This window comes from Pantherophis guttatus, chromosome 5, assembly GCF_059756535.1.
Source record: "Pantherophis guttatus breed Tessera chromosome 5, ASM5975653v1, whole genome shotgun sequence".
NCBI classification, from domain to species: Eukaryota; Metazoa; Chordata; class Lepidosauria; order Squamata; family Colubridae; genus Pantherophis; species Pantherophis guttatus.
Window position 1 is genome coordinate 90,468,132 of NC_142067.1, and position 23,822 is coordinate 90,491,953.

General features: G+C 36.2%; 1 long non-coding RNA gene across 1 annotated transcript; it reads left to right on the top strand.

Annotated features, from left to right (window-relative positions):
- Positions 1-5,099: 5,099 nt before the first annotated feature.
- On the top strand, positions 5,100-6,619 carry LOC148113516 (uncharacterized). The gene is made up of 2 exons (XR_015734518.1): positions 5,100-5,765; positions 6,188-6,619. It is a non-coding gene; the product is annotated as an uncharacterized LOC148113516 (long non-coding RNA).
- Positions 6,620-23,822: the final 17,203 nt, after the last annotated feature.

The window sequence follows — 23,822 nt, forward strand, 5'->3', positions numbered from 1 at the left end:
AGCTCTTAATGCCAGAGCAAGAGTCAGCTTTAAGTTAGAATAAATAGGAAACATATGAATCATTCATTATATTTGGCAATGCTCTATGAATTGCACTACTGTAGCTGGTAAAGTCTTGTGCATGTAATAATTAAAAATCAACACTACAATTGACAGAACATATGAATGACGAAAGCAAAAAAAGTTTTTGCAAGTATTGTAGCTGTAAAGAATTTCAACATTTCCTATGAAAAAAAAAGGTAAGAAGCAAGAAAAAATAATCTATAACAAGACAAAGTACAGTATCCACCAACTGTAACTTGGTCAAATGAAAGCAATCTAAACATTTGTTCTAAAACAAATTTTGGACTACCATATTTTTCGGAGTATAAGACGCACCTTTTTCCTCCCTAAAAGGGGGTAAAAACTTAGGTGCATCTTATACACCAAATGTAGCCCCGCCCACCCACTGGCCCCCACCCTTTGGCCTCTGCCTCGCAGCTGTTACCTCCTTGCAAGCAAACAGCTCCTTTCAGCTTCAGCACAGCCTAATTTGCACAAGTTGATTGGATGGGCCTCTCGACTCTCAGCTGATTTGCTCTCAGCTGTTTTGCACAGGGCTCTGCTGCTTGCTGAAAGGAAGAAAATTGCTGGAGCAGATTTTTTTTTCCCTTGTGCTAATCAAGCTATGCTGAAAATGAAAATGAAAGTAAACCAGGCTGTTTGCTGTAAAGAGGCAAAATTGCTCAGAGGCAGAGGGAGAAGGAGATTTCTTTTTCTTCTTTTCCTCACCAAAAAAGGTAGGTGCATCTTATAGTCCATAATTGGTTACACCTATTTTTATCAAACTTCTCCTTAAATGAGATTCTGTAGATCTTTTGCCATTGGTATTTTGTACACTATTCCAGATTACTGCTTAAGCCTTCCTTATTAACAATTCAACTGTTATGTTCATAAATAAATAAAAAATATTACAGATGTTTTATATTGTTCTACTTCTCATTTCTCTTAATATTTTTGAAAGTTAATTGTGACTTCCAAAGAGACCTCAAGATGCTCTATAGTAAGTTGCCATCACACATTCTATCAATTACAATTGACATGGAGAAATTGGAATGAGATCTTCTATCCTCGGATTGATACTTTACTGACATTTTTAAAGCAGTATAAAATTTATATTTGATAGCTTACTGTGTATTCACAACCTCTTAAAAGAAAAGTCTTTCTGTTTGTAATTTTAAACTTATTTTTCCCAATAATAAATGTAGTATTATTCCTTTGTGTTTATCGTCTACTTAAATCTTAGGTAAAAAGCTTCATCAGGATTTTTCCTTGAAATGTATTTGGTTTGTTCCTGTAAAAGCCCACTGAAATCCATTATCTCTTTACTTGGCCAACATTTCACTTATATTATTTCAAAATTGCCTTAGAAGTAAAAAGCCAAATGACTTCATGCCAGAAGAATTTTCCACCATTTACTTGGTTTTATAAGGGATCCCTGTTTAACTAATATAAATGCATAGTTTAAGTATAAGTCATGATAATTATATATTGATTGATTATTTGACAACAAATTGGTTTTTTTTAAATTTTGAGGCACTATATAAAGAGATTTTCTCCATGACAAACTGTATCTAACTTGGCCTTTGGGGGTCCTCCAAGACTGTACCTGCAGCCACTGTAACTTAACCCATCCATCTTGCTACTGGTCATCCTCTTCTTCTCTTCTCCTTCATCTTCTTTTCCTTTCCCAGCATTATGGTCTTGTCCAGGTAGCTGGGTCTTCATCTAATATGTCTAAAGATAACTTGAATCTTTGTTTCTAACATAGCTTGATAGAAGGTAAACATATTTTTCCACATTAAAAAGAATACTATCACCCACAAAATACATATGTTTTGTGTAATGAAACACTTAGACAAAAATAGGGTCATATCTTAAGTCCAACATATCTGAAATATTTGTTTTATCAATTGCCTACATGAAAGATTGGAGTTTATTTTGCATTAGTTCCTCTTGGATACAGTTATTACCTAAATTATATATGTTATCCCTGGGCTGTTTTGATCAGTTGATAGAATAAACCAACTGTATTGTCAAACATTTCTTTTAACAGAAAGTATCATAATTAAATTACGTTGCTTCTGGGCCAACTGAAAATCATATGTGTAGATCTGCCAGTGTTAAGTTGGATACAGTCCAAAAAATGTAGTTTTTATGAATATGTCTGAAATAAAGAGAACAGAACATGCTAAGCTAGTAAAATGCTTCCCTGCAGTTGGTATCTGATCCCCTTTGGGATAGGTAGTGGCTATGATTGTGTAGTTTATTGCCAGGCACCACTCATGTATCTTTTGCTTGAAGTGTTCAGTTGTTTTAAGCCTTTATAAAAAGTGGCAGATTCCAAGAAAGTCAGAGCTACAGTTCTTAAAACAACTAGCCAGCATGTCTTGTCGTGTCTTATATCTTCAGGCTTATGTAGAATGGAACCCAGCCATTCAAAAGAATTTGCAATATTCTCTAGTATTTGTATTTATTTTGAGATTGGTCTAATTTTGCATTACAGATTAATGTACATTAATCTGTAATAAAAGGGAGTGAAGCAAAACTTTGATTAAAAATAGGATAATATTGAAATAGAGTACACTCAGTTGATCGAAAAATAAGTGGGCCCTGCGCTTGCAGGAAAATGTTAGGGAAGAAAAAATCATATAATGTAGTTTGTAGGTACATAACTGAAAATATTCCAATACATATTTTTTTTTAATTTGATTTATATGCCGCCCTTCTCCGGAGACTCAGGGCGGCTTACAATGCGTTAAGCAATAACCTTCATACTTTTGTATATTTATACAAAGTCAGCTTATTGCCCCCACAAACTGGGTCCTCAATTTACCTACCTTAGAAAGGATGGAAGGCTGAGTCAACATTGCATATGTAGTGAGTCGTCATTATTTAAATGGGTAAAGAAAAATATGGGCAAATAGATATAGCATTCAAGGCAATTTGAGTGGACTAGCAAAAATGCTAGCATTGTGCACTAATCTCAGTAGCAACCAATTCAGTTGCTCTTGCAACCCACTAATTTGTCAAGTCTCAATCTTGCAAATCAAGTACATGGAGAGCAAAATATTTTAAGCAATTTCATCAGATTTGTAATGATTTAGATGGCAGCATAATAGGGAAAACATAATTGCAACATATTATAGATTTCTGGTTGAAAACAACACGCATCAAGCAATATTATCTGTTGAAAGACTGCTACTATGGGTGTGCCAAGTTTTAAAATGGTTCACTCTTTAGCACCTTTTTTTAAAAAATCTGTTTAATTTGGCCTGACAATTTTTTGTAATGAAAGTTGGGTGTGTATTTTGGCATGAATCATATAGTAACTGGATGAGCTTTAACATTTCAAGTCCCAAAAAAGTAAACAAATCAGTTTTGGTAAGTGAGACATTAACATGAAGGGATTTTTCTGAACTTTGTTCATACTTAAGAGCCCAAGATGAAGAGACATGCTCTATAATTCTATTTTTAAAAATTGAATTTCATTTGGAAAAAAAATCACTAATACTTCTATTGTTTTGGCTTTGTTTCAAATGTACAAATTCTGCAAATTCTTGCACATTTGCAGAATAACAGAATAACATAGTTAGAAACCTCCAGTGTTAGAGCACACACAACTTCTGAAGGCAAGTTGTTCCACTGATCAATTGTTCTAACTGTCAGGAAAATTCTCCTTAGTTTTAGGTTGCTTCTCTCCTTGATTAGTTTCCATCCCTAACCTAGGAGAGTCAAATAAACTAAAGATATGCCAGTACTTCTGTTTGTAAGTTGAAAAAAGCCCCTACCTGTTCTTGCTGTATACACATGACTGCATATCCTTGAATCCATCCAACATCATAATAAAGTTTGCAGATGACACAATGGTGCTGGGGCTTATAACTGGAGGGGACGAATCAGCATACAGGGAAGAAGTCCAGAAGGTATCCACATAGTGTTCAAAAAACAACTTACATCTAAATACTAGCAAGACGAAGGAGATGGTGATTGATTCCGGAAGCACAGAAAGGAACCTGCCCCATTGTATATCAAGGGGCCATGTGGAGAGGGTTTCCTCTTTTAAATTCTTGGGAGTGCTCATTAGTCAAGGTCTCACCTGAAAAAACAATACGTCCCTAGTGGTTAGTAAGGCTCAACAGATATTTCATTTCCTTAGAGTTCTGCGGAAAACAACAACGGCTGATGGCTTCTTTCTATCTGTCCATGGGAGAGAAAATGTCCTCACATACTGTATAACAGTGTGGTTCTCTGGTTTAACAGCTGCTGACAGGAAGGCACTACAGAGAGTGGTCAATTCGGCAAAAGAAATCATTGGTTGCCCTCTAACACCACTGGATGACATCACCGGGTCTGGCTGTTTCAGCAGAGTAAGGAAGATACTTAGAGAAGGATTCACACCCTGGCCAGTATCTCTTTTCACTTTTTCCATTGGGCAGAAGACATCAAAGTATAGCCAGCCAGACAAACAGGTTTAAAAACAGCATTTTAAAAAATGTCTGTGTCTACTTTGTTACTTGTTTTCTTATTTGTTGACAAACAAACAAACAATAAATAAATAAATATGGCATTTACTTTATGAGAGTACCTATGATCAACTGAATCCATTCCTAATTGGTACCACAACTGCTCAAGGTGACTACTCTCATATTTTGCACCTATAACCTCTCCCTCTCTCTCTCTCTCTCTCGCACACACACACACACATGACTCCTGATGACTTAAATTGATGCACATATATTTAGAGAATCATATATTTATGGAAGTTATTTGTTATTGCATCTATTAAGTTATTCTTGTTGTTTTATTCTTATTATGATTATTTCCAACTCCAACCCAGAGCCCCATTATTTTCTGGAGGTTTTCCATCCAATCCTAACCAGGCTTGATTCTGCATTTTCAAATTTAAACATCAACCCATAGCTATTATCTGCTAAGAGCTAACTAAGAAGCTGATTAGGACTTGCTACATTAAACACCTAGGTTACAGTTTTCTCTACTTCAGCCAGAACATGGAAGTTTAAGAAAACTAATCAATCTAATTTCTTTCTACCATATAGATGGGCATTTCCTAACACATTGCAATCGTCACTTACAGCATGAGCATTACCATATCATCCATTTCCAGGAAAAAAGCAGATTGAAAAAAATAGTTTATCTCAAGTGAAGAGTCAAATAATCTGGGTAGCATCTTGAACTACACTGAACAAGTCCTCAACATTCATTTTGAAGTCTCACAAGTGCAAATTCATTGGGCTCTACTGCACCATATGTGAAACTACCTGCACAAACTCAATTAAGAATTTCATCCGAAAGCAGAAATATAGAGAAAAATTGTCACTCATATTTTCATTTTGCCAAAATCGGGCAAACCAAAGCCACACATTTTAAAGAAAGCAAATGACTGTTTTTCTTCTGAGTTGGCCAGCTTTACATTAAACCATGTCTCCCATTTAATTCACAAATAATCATTCTCTATAAGCTTTGTAAATAAATAAATAAGAAATATAATCTGCTGAATAGTCTTTGGCGGATCTAAATTAAAAATATCTGCTAATGGGTTTCTAAACACCCATTTATTTGAAAGGTAACATTTTCATTCTAAGCCTAGCTGTATCATACAGCAGAATTCCCCACCCTTTCCAGCTTTGCGGACCGCCGGGGCTGGGGAGAAGAGATGTTCTGCATGAGCATGCGCAGCACGCACCAAAATGAGGCTTGGGAAGGTAAGTAGAACAGCGAGGGGGGATCAGCTGTGCAGAGTGGTTTAGTTGATCCTGCTTTCTAGCAAAGCTAAACCATGCAGCACAGCTGATCGTCGGATCATAGCTTTTTTTAACCACCAGTTTGCCCGAACCGGTAGCTAACTACTGGTTTGCCTGAACCGGTAGCTTTTTAAATGTGCAGCACACATTTGGTTCACCACTGGTTTCCACCCATTGCTTCTTGTCTTGCCCTCAGGTGTTTGGGAGCTTGACTCCCTTGACTCTTTGTGGCAGCCCCTGAGATATTGGAACACTGCTATCATGTCACCCCTAGTCCTTCTTTTCATTAAACTAGACATACCCAGTTCCTGCAACCATTTTTCATATGTTTTAGCCTCTAATCCCCTAATCCTCTTTGTTGCTCTTCTCTGCACTCTTTCTAGAGTCTCCACATCTTTTTTACATCGTGCCGACCAAAATTGGATGCAATATTCCAAGTATGGCCTTCCCAAGGCATTATAAAGTGGTATTAGGGGAGAGCCTTCTCTGTGGGGGCACCTACCATCTGGAATGAGCTCCCCCCAGAGATACGGAGGATCCCGGATCTGCGTTCCTTCCGCCGTGCTGTGAAGACCTTTTTATTCCATCAAGCGGGCTTGGCCTGATCTCTTCCCTTTTTAAAATATGTAAATTTTAATCTGTTTTTAAATTATTGGGGTATTTTAATTTGTCTGGGCCAAAAAGTTTAATTTGATTTTATCGGGTTTTTAAATTTTGTGTATTTATGTATTTTATTGTTGGCTGTTCACCGCCCTGAGTCCTTCGGGAGTAGGGTGGTATACAAATCAAATAAAACCTAAAAAAACCTAAACCTATTAACACTTCACGTGATCTTGATTCTATCCTTCTGTTTATGCAGCCTAGAGCCATGTTGGCTTTTTTGGCAGCTGCAGCAAATACTGCTGGCTCATATTTAAATGATTGTCCACTAGGACTCCAAGATCCCTCTCACTGTTACTACTATTGAGCAAGGTACCACATATACTGTACCTGTGCATTTTGTTTTTCTTGCCTAAATGTAGAACCTTACTTTTTTCACCATTGAATTTCATTGTGTTAGATAGTGCCCAATGTTCAAGTCTGTCAAGATCCTTCTGTATCTTAAGCCTATCTTCTGGAGTGTTAGCTATTCCTGCTAGCTTGGTGTCATCTGCAAATTTGATGAGTTCCCCATCTATCCCCTCATCCAAATCATTGATGAAAATGTTGAAGAGTACTAGGTCTAAAACAGAGCCTGGGGTACCCCATTGCATACTTCCCTCCATGTAGATGCAGTTCCATTGAGGACTACATGTTGAGTGCAGTTGGTCAGCCAGTTACTAATCCATCTGGTGGTGATGCTGTCTAACACACATTTTTCTATTTTATCTAGTAGTAGGTTATGGTTTACTTTATCAAATACCTTACTGAAGTCCAAGTAAATTATATCAACAGCATAATAAAATATCATTTTATTATGCTGGAAGAGACATCTGCAATCGTTTATTTATTTATCTCCATATATCATGGCTAATCACTGGATATTTTACAAGTCAAAAGGGAAATTACTGTATGTTTAAAGAATAATGTGAAACCTGAAATCCGGGGGGACATCCTCTCTCAAGAGCTACCCAAATGATCCAATAAGTTGGACAAACAATATGCACCAGACTTTTGAAATATTTTAATAATATTCAATGGGATATGGGGTCTATGTGGCTATTATGTATTGCTCCAAGATATTATAATATTTAATTATTCCTCTATGATTATAGAATAATAAAAGTGATATAAGAGACCTTTTATCTCTTCCAACTATAACTAAGAGTGGACATTAAATCTTACTAAAATTATTTATTGATGTCACAGGATTTATAGGAGTTGTTTATAAAATAATAAAGAGGATAAAAATCTAATTAATAAATAACCCAGGTAATCAGTTTCATGTTGAATGCTTTCTTGAATAGATGAACATTCTAACTGGAGTTAGGCTGTTTTTCTGCCATTGCTGAATACTTTCAAAGGAAAGTGAAATACCTGTAAATTCTTTTTTATTTGAATTTTAAAAACCACATGCAATTCCAACTCTGTAAGTTTTTCACAGTTGTAGAAGTATAGGAAGAAGAGAACTAAAAATAGAGAGAAATACTATTCCTTAACTTTGCTTTATGGTAGGTTTTTATTCTCTCACAAAAAAGAATTAAAAAGAGTAACAAGATGTATTATCCTGGAAAAATCCTGGATTACTGAGACAGGATAGAGATTGTTAGTGCTTTTAACAAAACAGACTTTTAATGGTTTCTGACATGATATGGAACTTATTTGCTTGATACAGTTACCTTGTCAGGCCTGGAAGCCATCTTTTGCATTGAGCCTTCAGGCCTGCCACATTTACTGTTGTGCAGAGCTGGGATTCAGCCAATTTGGACCGGTTCGAGCAAACCGGATATTAATTTTACGTCTGGTTCAGCAAACCAGTAGTTCTGACAATCAGCTGGCCCCACCCTGCCCCTCCCAGGAGTCCCCATGCAGCCCATTTTGGATCCCAGGTAAGTGCAGCGGGTGCGTGGAACCCAGAGAGGTGGAAAATGGGCCTCCCAGAGGCTTGTAGAAGGCAAAAATGGGCCTATTTCCTACCTCCAGAGAGCCTCTAAAGCCTGCGGACGTGGAAAACAGGCCCTCCACAGACTGGTTTTGCTCCCAGGAGGCTACAGGTAGGCCTACTAGGCCCAAAACGGGCCGCAGGAGGCGGTGCCCTCCCCCATGGCCCGTTTTTGCTCTCAGGGGGGTTCAGGAGGCTGAGGGCTGCCTGTCAAACACCCTGGCCATGCCCATCATGGCCACGCCTACACAGCCGGTCATTAGGGCAGAGAACCGGTTGTTAATTTATTTGAATCCCACCACTGCTGCTGTGGGAAACTGGGAGGCGGGATTGTATGTAGCAGGGATGATATATAGTCATAATAACATTCCTTTTTCTGAGAGTCAAGGACATCTTGCCCTGCACCTGGACGGGTTTGACTGGGAGGCATCTCCAGTTGGATTGGACCATGTGATGGACATGTGGGTGCTGGGCAGGGACTTAGACTTTCTTTTGGGTGGGGAAAACCTGGAAGCTTTCAGATTCAGGTTTTCCCAGATGTGCCAATGCAACATCTCTAATAAAATGGAACTTTGAGAAACTTCAAGCCTCGGAGTCTTCTTTTGTTGAGGGTGTTTCTTGGAACCCTGACATACCTCTTTTAACCTTCTGATGGTTTTTTGCTCCATTTTTTTCAACCACATCAAATAGAAGATCATTTAAGGACAAATGGGGCCAGATGTTTTGGAAATTTCCCTTTGGATTCATGTGTATTTAAATTAAGACAGGTAAATGAGTTTCAACATGCATTTGCTCAAAGCAGCAATTTAAACTGATTGTCTTACTTAGGCTTCAAAAGGTTTCCATCAGTTCCCCGAAGTTCCTTGTCACACGTTTTTTAAAAGCATCACTTAAACAATGGGCAGACTTTCCTTAATATAATACATGGTTTGGATCCTGCTTTCAATCATTATGACATTTAGATATCTGTTATTTCTAGGTATGACTAAGTTTTTATTCAGGCAACAATCCAATCTCCTCCTTAATACTCATACAGTGAAATATTTTGTAGGCAAAAGAGCTGGGATGTGCCTGCAAAACTTTCCAATATATATGGATTTTTCTTTCTTAACCTAAAAGAAAAAGCTTGAATGTGAAACAATTAAAACATAATGAATTATTTATTTATTTACTTATTTACTTACTTACCTACTTACTTACTTACTAAAAGTATATGCTACCCATCTCTCCAATAAAATGGCTCTGGTGGGACACTACCTGCAGTTATATACTGTATTAATCATGCTTTTTTTAAAAAAGCATTATTTACTTTTCATTTTTATTTTATTTTTTAAAAAGCAGACAGGCAGGGAATTAGGAGAGATCAGAGTCCAATGCCAAATTCATAATGTTATATACTTTCTCCTTACAATTTCACATACTGTATAATTTGAAGAGCAACACTAGAGATTTGGATAAGAAACAGTTTTAGGATGTGGACAGCCCAGATTTGGAGAATGATTAATTGATTATGGTTTGAAATGAATAAAGTTACTTTAGGGAGAGGGAGAAAGAATAGATACAAATAGCCTGGATCCGTGTCTTACATTCATGATAATGAACAGCTTGGCTAAAATTTATTCTAAGGACTGATTGCTAGCCATATTGGAATAATCGGAATACATAAATGGAGCATGAAATCAAAGAAATGCTTCTAATAATAATAATATCAGATCACACATGGCCAAAAGAGAAACTTGTTCACAAATTGCATGACACTATCATTAACAGAAACCTGGCCTGAACAATATAACATTTCTTGACCTTTAAATTGCCTTGCACTAAAAGTTAATTCATTTGCCTTTTGTGAGAACAATGGTACTGTAATCTGCCTTATGACTTTGGAGAAACTAGACTACCTCTAGTCCTGGATTTCCATCTGGTCTCCTATAAGAAGCAGTAAATAAAAGTTAAAACCATGTGTCCTTTTGTTTGGTATGTCTTGTCTTGCCTTCAAACCCCTTAAGCCATTTGTTTTTTAGAAGGTTGGGGGGCAATAGTTCAGCTGTGTCAAGTTGTAGCCAAAAAGCAGGCCATAAAGTTAATTTTTCCAGCTTAATTCTCCAGTTGGGCATTTGTCCATATTGTCATTAACTAGAAACTTGCTAAATGTGTGGTGCTCCGGTATCAATTATCTGGTTGTAATCTTCTTGACGGAAGATGGAAGAATAATAAAGTCATGCTTCAGCAGTGAAATACATCCGTGAATCCTGGCAACAGTGTCTGTTTCTCACTAACTGGGTGGAGTGCAGAAGCATCAGCTCTCTGTGGAACACTTTATTGAGAATTGTTTGGATTCATCATTTCCAACGCAGAACAGGTTTCACTAATGAAGTACAGACAGCCATTGTGTAAATGATTTATCTGGTATCCCCTATTATGGCCCATTTATTTGTTTGTATTTGTAAAGAGAGGGGTTGCATTAGTAATGGAAACAATTCCAGAACACAACTGAAACCATACACTGATGATTTATGTGCCTTAGATTTAATGGAGCTAAGTTTTAGTCTGAAATGGGAAGACCCATACCTGAGACCTAGCCTGATTAAAGCAAAGATGAAATAATATTTTGGTGATCAGGAACCACACTGGTGGCCAGATCCAAACTTCCCTTCACACTATTGATATTCTTAACCGAGATCCTATTCTGTGTAATTTCATTATTCCCCCTCTTTTATTTCCATCAAGAATAGCTCCTTTCATCATCAGCAAACAAAAGAATGGAGAGATGGGGAGAAGTAAATGAGGTTAATAATAAAATCTTAGCATTGAGAACAGACAGCATTTAATTCATGTCATCAACATGAACAAAGAAAACTAAGAACAGTGGCCAAAAATGGGGCGCGTGGAGGCTGAAAATGGGGCATGCAGAGGCATCAATAGATGGTGGCGATGATTGCTGCAGCCTGGAACAGCTGATCGGCAGTTTTCCAGGAGGCCAATCCAATCAGCTACTAGTGCTAAATCAGGCTGTGGTGAAGCTGACCATGCTGTTTGCTGTTTGCTGCAGGGATGCAAATTGTTGGGAGGCAGAGACCAAAGGATGGAAAAGGTGAGTGGGCGTGACTTTAGCAACATTTGCTCTATAAGATGCACAGACATTTCCACCCACTTTTAGTGGGGGTGAATGAGTCCTATAAACTTAAACCTAAAATTCAGTACTTATAATTCTTTAAAAACTCACACATTTGCTAACTTTTTAGTAAATATGCAAATTGTTCCTAAATTGGGCTCATTGTTAGAGGACTGAAAAGTAGCCAGTTATGAGGATTACTAGTCTGAACTAATTACAGTATTACGATCTTTTTTTGTAAAGTTTTTTATTTATTTTCCATTTTTAAAAATATAAACATTTCATCTCTCCTTAAGCAGTATATCGTCTAGGTACAAATATTTCTGTGCAACATCCTCCCGCAAATTATATACATTGAACAATTATACTTTGTGTAACTCTTCATTTCCTTCATAACATATCTTCTAATAAAAATACAAATACAATAATAACAGGATAAGAGCCTGTAGTACAATGGACTAAAGCACTGTTATTAACATCTGCTGCTTGCAATTACTGCAAGTTCAAATCTCACCAGGCTCAAGGTTGACTCAGCCTTCCATCCTTTCAAAGGTAGGTGAAATAGGATCCAGATTGTGGGGGCAATAAACTGACTTTGTATAAATATACAAAAGTATGAAGGCTATTGCTTAACACATTGTAAGCCACCCTGAGTCTCCAGAGAAGGGCGGCATATAAATTAAAGCAAAAAAACAAAAAAAAAAAACATTAAATGTGATTATTCTCATCATACTCATGTTATCAGTTGCCACTGCATTATAGAGTACAAGCTGAAAATTTTTAATTATGGCCTAAATATTCATTGATTTAAGAATGAATAGCCTGAATGTCATTCAAGGACCTAATCTAGCAGATCATCTGCCTGAGTCAGCCAGCAACCAACCACCTGGGATTGACTCACAGATAATCAGAAGGAGTAGACGTGGGAAAAAGGGAACAAAGATGGCAAAATGCCCAATCTCAAACTCTGAAAGCAAATTTGGAAAACCCTGCAAAGATGCCAACACCAGTATGAGCCACACTTGCATCTGGACTACTTGGAAAACAGCCAACAGCAGCTGCCCACCTCAGATCTTTGTTCCTTATGCTCTGCTTTCTTTGATCCTCAACTCCTCAATTCAGACTGATTGGCTAATTCCTTAGCATTTGATTCCTAGACAGTTATGGATTATATCTACCCTATTATTTCTGCTGCTGCTGCTGCTGCTTTTATTTCTTTGAACCTCTATTTGTTTCTGGGCTGAATTCTGAATTACCACACCTGCAATTAGGCAGGAACTCACTACCCTACTGATGTGTCTCTGTGTGCATATTTGCACAGCAGCACTCTACCTGTCTTTTATTGAAATTTATTGGATTTTGATTGGGGACTGCCAAGAGCTGCTTATAAGAATCTTATAAATGTTTTAAATAAATAAATATGAATGAATAAATAAATTTGAACTTCAAACCTAATTATTCAGGAAAGCACTCTCAGCCACAGCTGCTGTCTGCTCTTCAAGCAGTAGCTTCGGATCCAGAAGGACCTCCAAATTGTGTACCAGTTTTGAATAGGGAAGTGCAGTCCCATCCAAGATTAACAATAGTAACACCCCCAACCGTGGGAGTACAAAGAGCCACAGTCACTCAGTTCTGTTAGAATTGATCCAAAGTCAACTAAGGCATGAACAGCCTCAGACTCTAGGTCACTACATCAGCAGGACCCCATGAATTGAGCTAGTGTGTTTGATCAACGGGAATTCTCAGCCTAACTGGAGCCCTGGTGGAGCAGTGATTAAAGAGCAGTATTGCAGGCAACCTCTGCCCACAACCTAGAGTTCAATCCTGACAGGGCTCAAGATTGACTCAGCCTTCCATGCTTCCAAGATTGGTAAAATGAGTGCCCAGATTGTTGGAGGAAACATGTAAATAACACATTGTAAACCACCTAGAGCCATGATGGTGAACCTATGGCACGCAGAGCCATATCTGTGGGCACGCAAGCATTGCCCTAGCTCAGCTGATTTTTGGGCCTTCCGGGCCCACTGGAAGTCAGGAAATGGGCTGTTTCTGGCCTCCGGAGGGCCTCTGGGAGGGTGGGGAAGGCTGTTTTCACTCTCCCCAGGTCCTAGAAAGCCTCTGGAGCCTGGGGAGGGTGAAAAACCGGCCTACTAGGCCCACCATGCCATTGCGTACCAAAAGCACGAGGGGGGTCACGCACACAAATGTGGGGCGCATTGAATTATGTGTGTCGGCTCGCATACGCATGACCCACCCTGCTTCCCCCACTTTTGGCACACAATGGCAAAAAGGTTAGCCATCACTGACCTAGAGAATGCTGTAAAGCACTAAGGTGCTATATATTGTAAGCCTAAGTGCTATTGCTGTTGCTAACATCCCTGAAAATAGAGTAAAAAAGGACTAGTTTCTGAAAAAAAATATTTTTCAGTTGACATAGGACATTCTCTGCCTTGGTTTAATCAGCACAATTTAGGTTATTTGCTGTATAATATGGATAAAGCTGTTGGTCTGAAATTTCATTATTCTTGCTACATGTATTTAAAAAGTATGAAATGAATATGGGTAGTCCTCGACTTACAACAGTTCATTTAGTGATTGAAGTTACAACAGCATTGAAAAAGTGTCTTATGACCATTTTTCACACTTATAACTATTGCAGCATCCCCATGGTCATATGATTTACATTTGGATGCTTGAGAACTGACTCACATTTATGAGGGTTGCAGTATCCTGGGGTCATGTGATCACCTTTTGCAACCTTCTGACAAGCAAAGTCAATGGGGGAACCAAATTCACTTAACAACCATGTTACTAATTTAACAACTGCAGTGATTCAGTTAACAAATGTGACAAGAAAAGTTGTAAAATGGGGCAAAACTCACATAACAAATTTCTCACCTAGTAACATGAATTTTGGGCTCAATTATGATTGTAAATCGAGGACTACTTATAACTTATTGCAGTACATTCTAGTATGTACTGATTGAAACTTAGCAGTGGTCATGTCCTCTGAAGAGTTTACCGTTCTTTCCTCTTTCATCCTATGAAACAACTGCAACTTTTCTGCCACTTCATTATAGCCTAGACATATTTTTTCATATTAAATCTTGAAGCAGTTAAAATCAATCGATTTGCCCTGAATTGTGAAACCCAAATTCAAATAGAATTGTGCTCTTTTTAAATCCCTGTTCAAATCAAATCAGAGATCATCCAGAGAGACCTAACAGATAACACTTTTTTACTTTTTTCAACACAGAGGCACTTCCATATCCTAAATTATGGGGGTTTTTTTCTTTCTCAGTTGACTGTTAACCAACACATCTTACTAATACACATATACAGACACATACCCTTCCACAGTCTTAGATTTTTAGCTGCAATTTATCAGGAATTAATTTTTCATGACCGTCATAGTTCAAAAACTTTTTGCTATCATCAAAATAATTTACAAGAAAAATTTTACAATAGCATTAGAGACAAGGCTAGCTCCTAGCTCAGCCTTGTCCAGCCTGATATTTTCCAGATGCGTTACCTTCAACCCCCTGTAGTCCTAGCCAACAAAAGTCAGTTATGGAAATTGAACCCAATACATTTGCAAGGCACCATGTTCCATCAGAATCTAAATTATTCCTGCAGATGATCTAAAATCTTAGGTATACCATCCAGAAGTTGATAAAGCAATACACATCATGAAATCACATCTTTCCACAATCACCATGATGATATTATCATACTCTGGAGACTCATGTATATTTTTGACATGTTTTATAATACCTCTAAATCTGTGTCTGCCTGTCCAAATTTCCAAAAATATTGCATAGAGTTCTGGAAGAACAACTTGAGACTTTACAGCAAACTCTGGAAAATTCAGATTCCAGATTTTCCTTCTTCCCCAAATTGGATTTTTTCCCTCTGAAATTTTGCTATAGACTTGTTTCTATTAATATTATCAATTTAAACTTTAAATGCATTATAGGTACTCACTGTCTCTATTTAATCAATATAATCTGCTTACTTGACTATATTGCAAAATATAGTCAATATAAAATGTTTTTTAAAAAAATCAATAATGTTTGGTTCATTTTTTAAAATGAAATTTGTTGAAAATCAATTATTCATTTTGGTAATACTCCATACTCCCTGAAGTTTAATTTACATTTAGTTTTCTATGTTCAAGTTTTCAAACACAGATTAGAAACTTGATGTCTAAATCCCATATTATTCTCTAATTGAAATTCCTGATGTTGAATTTTGTTAGAATACACAGACCATGCACTGATTTTTATTAGAAGAATTTGAAGGAAGCTTATCCAAATTCCATAATGGATAGAGCAGAACTAATGCAAAAGCTTTCGCTATGATTCATTTATGATTATTTGGATTATCTTTTTATGCTGTTTTTCCATGGTTGATAATCTCCCAGGAATTATTCCACTTGAGATCTACTAGATCAAAGAACATTTTGTTAACAGGTGAGAGCAGTTGATTTTTAGCAACCTAGTACAGAGAAGCTGTTTCAACAAATTTTAATTGCTGGATATTTTTGCTACATAAAATAGCTGGGGAAATATTTGTTGAACAGCAATACTATATTGTGAACAAATGAATGAGTCTTAATACTCCATAATCAGAAAAGAACAAGGGTATAGCTACTACTGAAATTTTGTAAGTCTCTTTTAATAATGAAATTGTTAACATAATTGCAGAACATTCCTATTTCATTCTAGAAACTCTGGAAAATTCTGGGTATGTTGGAATTTCTGAGTTCCTACCTATCATGATCAAACAGAACTCCAGGATTTCTACAATTATTTATATATTAGTACACCTAGTTGGGAAGGTGCATTATATTTACTACTGCATGGTCATTCAATATGACTATGCTGAACTAAAGAAATGAAGGGTCAATTAATGCATTAATATATCATGAGAAAGCATGCAAAGGAAATGGGGGAAAGGCTACTGATATAAGCTAATTATTGACAGTTCTATAAGTTTAAAAAGTGGAATATCCACTTAGCATAGAATATTAATGACTGGGCCACAAAATTCCTGAAACGTATGTAGTCCAAATCAGTGCCATATATATGAAATATCAGTGCAATATATACAAAATAATTCTTTATAAAGGCATATTGGAAAATTCAGTCCTTCTCTGGAGTTGATTTCTTTAAAAAAAATACTATTCCTAAAAAGCAACTGCTAACTTGTCTTCTTGGGGAAGGTGCAGATATTAAAAAACTGCGATCCTGTATCCTCTTTTTATTCTTTGTTTGCCTTCTTATTTAATTGGCTAAAAACAAAAGGCTAAATTTTCAATGATCTAATGGAAATATAGATTAATAACATAGCTTAAGGCACAGTTTCAATATGAATCACTTTTTCATCTTCCTAGAAAGTGTGCTATTAGCTAAGGGTAGCACACATCTTTTTTGTGCAGCCTTTTGTTGTGATTTCATTACCATGATCATCTTACTTTTTATTAGCTTATTATTATTAGTTACTAGGAGTTTCCTTAACTAAAAATGCAAACTATTTTTATTTATTGCATATCTGACCAAAATGCTATCAACATATATACTCTTGACAGAAATATTCTGTATAAGGAGTTTCCAAATAATGGAATCCATATGAAGCAATTTTCCAGTCATGCTCAAGTCTTCCTGGACTTTTCAGCTCACATTTCAGAATGAAGTTCAATTTTCCAGAAAGGCTTTTCTTGGGTACAGGTAAAGGATCAACAAACTGCCATGAAATTTAATTAATTAATAGAAGCATGTCATATTTAGAAGTGCTACAATTTAATAGAAAACTATAACAGGATACTATAGTGTTTCCAATAGCATCCATGAGGAATGATGATAAGTTCCTTAAATGAAGGAACTTCTGCCTTCATTTATATCTATAAATCAAATAAGTCCAACTAACTGACAATACAGAGATCTTCTATTGATTGTGTATGATTCATTATTTCTGGATTTATTCCAGGTAGTATTAGGACAAAATACAATAACTCCATCAAATATGAAAGAAATGAAATAGCAATAGCACTTAGACTTATATACCGCTTTACAGTACTTTATATAGCCCTCTCAAAGCAGTTTACAGAGTCAGCATATTGCCCCCAACAATCTGGGTCCTCATTTTACCCACCTCGGAAGGCTGAGTCAACCTTGAAGGATAGTGAGATTTGATCTGCCAAACTGCAGGCAACCGGTAATCAGCAGAAGTAGCCTGCAGTACTGCACTCTAACCACTGCGCCACCGCGGCTCTTTTGTTAAATAGTTTAACATAACACAAAATTCCAAATGAACTATTAAAATGATTGGCTTTAGATCACTATTTCTTAATACATCCATCTAAAAAAAATAGCTGGTAACAATTTATCAAGAGTATAGTTGTAATATAATTAATTAGTTAATGTGTTCCAAATGTGAGTCTACACTCATTTGTTTGAAGTTTGAAATAAATAGCAGATACCAAAATAACAATCCTGATAATTAAATGGATTGACTCTTAAATAGTTAAGTAGAATTATTTCTCACAGGATACCCACACACACACAAAAATACCCAATTAGCTATGGTCAGGACTACACTTGCTAAATTTCAGACCACTTTAGAAACTCTCTTTTGACTAATGTTAACATTTATTTGGTTACTATAGTGTTGCTTATCAGCAGCCAAATTTTCCTAACAGATGTGACCATTATTTAAGACTACACAGATTTGCCAAAATGTACATTTGGCAGAAATCTGCCTTTGGGAATGCTGCGATGGAAATAAAAAATCTGAAACATGTATATATTATACAACTATTTTTCTGTTGTATTTTCCTGATTTCCTTTCATTTTAAAAAATATTTTCTCTAAACAGCCCTCCCAAACACCTAATAAGATGTTCTTATATTTATAAACCTATAGTTTAGAATATGGTATATTTTACTCAAAAATGCAAGTTTAAGGGTTTTTTAATATATATATATATCTAAATTAGAAAAAACGTCATTTAGTCTTATTTCTTGACAGTGATTTTGCAAGTATATGAAAGAGGAAAGAAAATATATGTTATGTTACTTAAATTGAAATTTCAGCTAACAACCTGAATGATATAAAGAGGCATGGCATGAAACTGTCATTGTCATTTCTTTATCAAATGCATCCTACATATTAAACATTTGCATAAAATTAATTTCTGTTGAAATATACTATCCTGTAAAAATGCAGGTAATTCTAGTCAGGATCCAAATCACAGTTAAGTGTACTCAAATCATATAATAAAATCAGTGCTTTATTCTTAATTATGCACACATGCTGTACAAATAATTTGGGTGAGTATTCATTCACAGCAAGTTTTTCCTCAACATGCCAAAGTGGCCCATGATCTTCCAACTTTTTAGTCTGGGAGTTTCCAGGTCCTTCCAAAGTCCTGTATGTGGAAACACTCAAGACTGATCATATAGCAGCAAACCCTTAGAAAGACACAGCACCTCTTGACAATTCACAGAATTTCACTTGCAGCAGTTGTACAAACCAACCCTGAATCCTTTGTACAACTCAAACCTAGATTGACAGACACATAGACACACATATAGTATTTCAGAAACAAACTTCTGTGGTTAAACTCTACTAGTTTTTGGAGATTCTCAATCGCCCTGGTAATGTTGTCCCAAAGGTGCTTTTCCAAAAGGCAACTGGACTTTCTTGGTTTTTTTTTTTTTTAAAAAAATGTTTCACTTTTCATCCAAGAAGTTTCTTCAGTTCACTGCCTTTCAGAAAAGCATCCTTAGGTTAAACTTAAACTCTAGTAGATTCTATTCTGAATGGAACTAATTAGAGACTCAATGAACACAAAGCAATTTATATTCTAGAAAAACAGAAAACAGGATGCCTATGGCTATATTGCATCTATACATAGCAAGAAAGGAAAATTTAAGGCTGTATTATGAATAGACTGGAATCTCACCATTTGGAAATGCATCACATAATCTGAAATGCTTAGTAGTTAATTGCAAAATTGTGCTCATGCAAAGCCAGGTGTAGTCTAGCAACTAAAATAAACCAGGATGTGCTGTCTCTTGAGGAATTCCAGAAGATTTGGCCTTGGCTTTCTTCATAAGCATTAAAGCATGTAGACATCAGAAACTGATCCATATAATATTCATTTAACAATCCTCCTGACTGCTTAATTTTCCTCCACATTGTTCACTGTAAAACAAAAAGGTGGCTAAGGCTCATTACACTTTTGGCTCGACTCACTGGGTTGCTTCAAACTTTGCTTTATCTGGCTCAACTTCTTAAGTCCTGTTTTGCATTAAGCAAAGAATTTCATTCTCTGAACCCACCTATTGGCTTGTGCAAGGATTTACTCAAATTGTTTATTCTTTTGTCTGGGATCACTCTCTCTTATGGAAAATGGGAACCCCTTATTTGACATTATGAGGCAAACCCATATTTTACATCTGACAGCCGCACATTATTAGTAGGGACAGAAAACATTGCCCTTAGGGTAGCTAAATGTATTGGCATATTACCTGTCTGGTGCTGCTTATTCTATAAACATCAATCAGGATAAATACTCATATGTTGTAAATCACTTAAACTACAGTCCTACATTTACTTATTTGGGAATTATCCCATGGGCCCACCTACACTTTGAGATTTACTACAAAGACTCAGATCAAGTTTAGCCAATAGGTACAATTAACATGGCATGAGACATTCTACCAGAAGATCCTGAGAACTGAACCCAGGAACAACTTCATGAAAAATGGTTTTTCTTCTTATCATCTGGGAGCCTTCCTCTTAGTTACTAGAGCAGCAGCAGCAACATATCCACATCTTAATATTTGCTAACAGTGAATCATATTTTAGAAGATTGCAAAAGAAGACTAAATACAGCTTTAGCATGATGGGTGCAGTGGTGGGATTCAACTAATTTAACAACCGGTTCTCTGCCCTAATGATTTCTTCCAACAACCAGTTCACCAAACTGCTCAGAAAGTTAACAACCGGTTCTCCAGAAGTGGTGTGAACTGGCTAAATCCCATCACTGGATGGGTGGTATAATGAAGTAAAATGAACTCATGTTTGTTTGTTTGTTTGTTTCTTTCTTTGTTTGTTTATTGGTTCGATTTATATGCCACCCTTCTCCAGAGACTCAGGGTGGCTTACAATGCGTTAAGCAATAGCCTTCATACTTTTGTATATGCCTGCTTAGTAGGGCTTTCGGGCCCCCTAAGCGGTGTTTTATTTTATACAAAGTCAGCTTATTGCCCCCACAATCCGGGTCCTCATTTTACCTACCTCGGAAGGATGGAAGGCTGAATCAACCTTGAGCCTGGTGAGATTTGAACTTGCAGTAATTGCAGGAAGCTGGCAGCTAAGTGCTACTTAACAGCACTTTAGTCCACTGCACCATCAAGGCTCTTGGATCAGCCTTAATAACTATCAGTGAATAGGTCTATGAACCTATATATTTTTCAGGATCATTTATATCTGCATAAATGAGAAACATTAAAACCAACAATACAAAACAGGATTTATATTGGTCCAAGGATTCATTGTTCCTCCCACTGTTTTTTGTTTTTTTACATTAGGCTTTTGTTTCTCAACTTTGGCAACTTTAAGATGTGTGCACTTTTAGAATTCCCCAGCCAGAATGCTGGCTGATAAATTTTGGGAGTTGAGGTCCACACATCTTAAAGTTGCCAAGGTTGAGAAACATCACCTTAGGCTATAAACTTACTGTGCAATAAACTACTTCAGTTACTGTTAAGGAATTCCATTTTTCTGGCTTCTTTATGCAAGTGTGCTGCCTTCCAGGCTTCCTTATCTGAACTGTAATCTCAGCTGTAATTTAGTTGAGAAGAATCTCAGTACTTAACATTTATCATAACTGAGAGACCATAATAATGTCTCTTGAAGGCATCCACTAAAAATGGATACCTGCTTTTTCTCTGCTGCTTCTACATCCCGCTATTTCATGAAGTTCTCTATTTCAGAAGAGATTTCTTGTGCAATCTGGCAAGCTACCAATAATATACCTTATATTCACATTTCCTTTGGGTAAGGTTCACGTCATACGTTGGATCCTGGCCACTGGATTTTTAGAATTTTGCACACAGACACAATGTTTGTCCACCACTATACACCACTTTCCAAAAAGCAGCACTGAAACAATTTGACAATTTGATTTTGACAATTAAAAGCATAATATAGACCTTTGCAGCTAATAAACAGACATACCTGTTTATTAGGTATAGTAGATATTCAAGGGGGTTGCAAATGCAGGCATCACTGAATCTGAAAAGCAAAATTGTATGTGTGTGTTTGTGTGTGTGTACATACATACGTATGTGATTGATTGATCTTTTCCAGGGTGAAGAAGGGAAAACATTTTAAGCATCCAGTTTGGGATAAGGATAAATTTAAAAACAGACCAATGTGTGTTCTCACATTGTCCTTCAGCTTGACTAAATTGTTCTAAGCTTACAAAGTGCAAAACAATTGAACAAAAGCATCTATGGAGGCAGAGGGATAATCAAAAAAAAGTCAATTGACTGTGACTGCATGACTAAAGCTCCACCCACATTTACATGTGTCACTTTTGACAGACATAAACAAAGGATAAGCTTTGAACTTGTTTCCACAGCTGCCTTATTGCTTTTTTCCCTTTTGTTAACCTCTCCTGTAGATGACAATGGAGCCAAGTCTTATTCATGGATACTGGGATAGTCTTACAGTATGATAAACTAATTCAGAGCAGTGTATAATTTTTCTACACAGTGATTACTTTTCAGCTTTTAGGACACCAAGTTATATGAATCCCCATCCTGGGTTTGAGGTGTATAGGAAAGCATGAAAAAATTCCAAAAGAAAGGAAATAGGAAACATTAGATGCGGCTTGTAGTTTTGGATGAAGAAAATCACTTTGTGGCACAGAGCAAAAGTTCTCCCAAACACCTGCTTGTAGGACATTCATCAATTCATGGGCTGCAACAGAGTGAAGGGTGGATTGAATACGCCTAGCATAAGGCCATTTCCTTTGTCTTACTTGCACAGAAGAAAGAGAATACACTTTGGGTTTGGAAAGCCACAAGAGCTTTACAACCTCCATATATAAATATCACCCAGCATAAGCTTCAAGTTAACTGGATCCTCAAAATAGTTTACACGTTTTCCTTGGCATTGGCATCTTGTTCTACATAGCCATTTATAATCAAATGCAGCAGTTCACATTTAAAAAACATGTGCTCATTCCCTCTTCAGAAACTATATTTTATATTTTATTTAAATAAGGTCTAGTGTTCAGTATGAGATCTAAATCCAGATTCCTGTTAATAATAACCCAAAATATATCTTGGAGCAATAGAATGGAAAACTATTTTTAAAAAAATCACAGTAAACTGTTGAGAATTTTCATATGCCACTTTTCTTAAACACTTACTATCTCTTTTTTAAAATATCAGTGTTTGAATTTGGATATTAAAGTAGAGATGGCAGGTGCCCTTTCCAGATTATGTATTTCCATTAATAAAATATTGTTCAAAACTTGTTCTTCTTCCCCATTGAACTAATTGGCAATCTGATCCATAAAGTCTTATCTAAAAATCAAAACAAAACATGGCAGTGCTTCAGGGCTAGACACTACTTAAAGTTTTTAGGTTCATAAAATCTGTGTTGGGGTCTTAAGTCAATAACAATGACTTTATTGCCAAATGAAAAATGTCCATTCTTCTTTTTATATTATTACTATAGGCTATTTATACTAGCAATAATTATCCCCCAAAATAGGATAAGAATAATTTCATTTTTCCTCTCTTTTTGGGGATCAAATTTCCCTGCATAAATGGTTCAGAGATATAATCTCACTCTTTTGGAAGCTATACTGCGCTTATTTTTACTATTGCAACATGTTAGGATATAATAATAATAATAATAATAATAATAATAATAATAATAATAATAATAATAATAATAATAATAATAATAATAATAATAATAATAATTAATAATAATAATAATAATAATAGTACATCAACAAATTGCAGCTTCCTGCAGTAACACCAGTGGAACTGCAAAAAATTGTGCTACTTGAAACATCGTACATCTTAAGAAGGTACTTGGTTGATACCTAGGATGCTGGCAGCAAGCCGTATCGAGCATTAGCACCAGTCAGTGGTATTTGTGATGCATTTTTGAATGTTCAGTTGACTGAGTTTCATGTTTAATGAATAAAGTAAATAATAATAATAGTAGTAGTAGTAGTAGTAGTAGTAGTAGTAGTAGTAGTAATAATAATAATAATAATAATAATAATAATA